We start from the raw sequence: 781 nt of genomic DNA on the forward strand, positions 1-781 counted from the left end.
ATTTTAAAAGATAAATAAGAATGTAAGGCATACACGGATATCAAATGGTAAAAGGATGAAAATGATATGCGGTAATTGAGATGTGATTAATGACATTGTAATGCAAGGATACATGGTATACTGAAACTTGTGCTTATGATCAGAAATGGTCAGAAAAAGTATAAGCCTATAAATTATGTGAAGTTGTGCATAGGCATAAAATGAGTCCATACGAATTATATATAGATAAAGTATGGTAAGATGCAAATCAAATGGTAACTTAAACATCCAAAGGGTGACCTGAAATTGATTACACTCTAATGTTGGTGGATTAAACTTGACTCATGGGAATAAAGTGGAAACGTAAATTAGAAATGTCAAAATTGAGAGATGCAAAAAGGGAATTATATGTTATAAGGATATGATATCGAATCTTGGCGGTGCATTGGAATGAATAAAGAGAAATTTAGCCCATACATAATTAACACAAGGATTCTTATACATGGTGATAAATGTTGACATTTAAATGTGTGTGTGTATATACATGTGGGGTTGATTATGTGACCAACTCAAGTGAAAGATTACATTTAGTAATTTGAGATTTAAACTCAATATTTTTGATAAGTTGTGTAGACGAAATAATGACAAGAGATACCATTAGAAACTGAATTGTGTTGATGTAAGGAAATTTTGAAGTAATAGTGCAATGGACAGAGAATAAATGGTGATAGTAGTATAATGCAGGTATTTGGAAGAATCGATTAAGAATTAATATTGTTAATGATGATCAAAAAGTTTTAAG

Source organism: Theobroma umbraticum, unplaced genomic scaffold, assembly GCF_002168275.2.
Source record: "Theobroma umbraticum cultivar Fairchild unplaced genomic scaffold, ASM216827v3 scaffold_106.0, whole genome shotgun sequence".
NCBI classification, from domain to species: domain Eukaryota; kingdom Viridiplantae; phylum Streptophyta; class Magnoliopsida; order Malvales; family Malvaceae; genus Theobroma; species Theobroma umbraticum.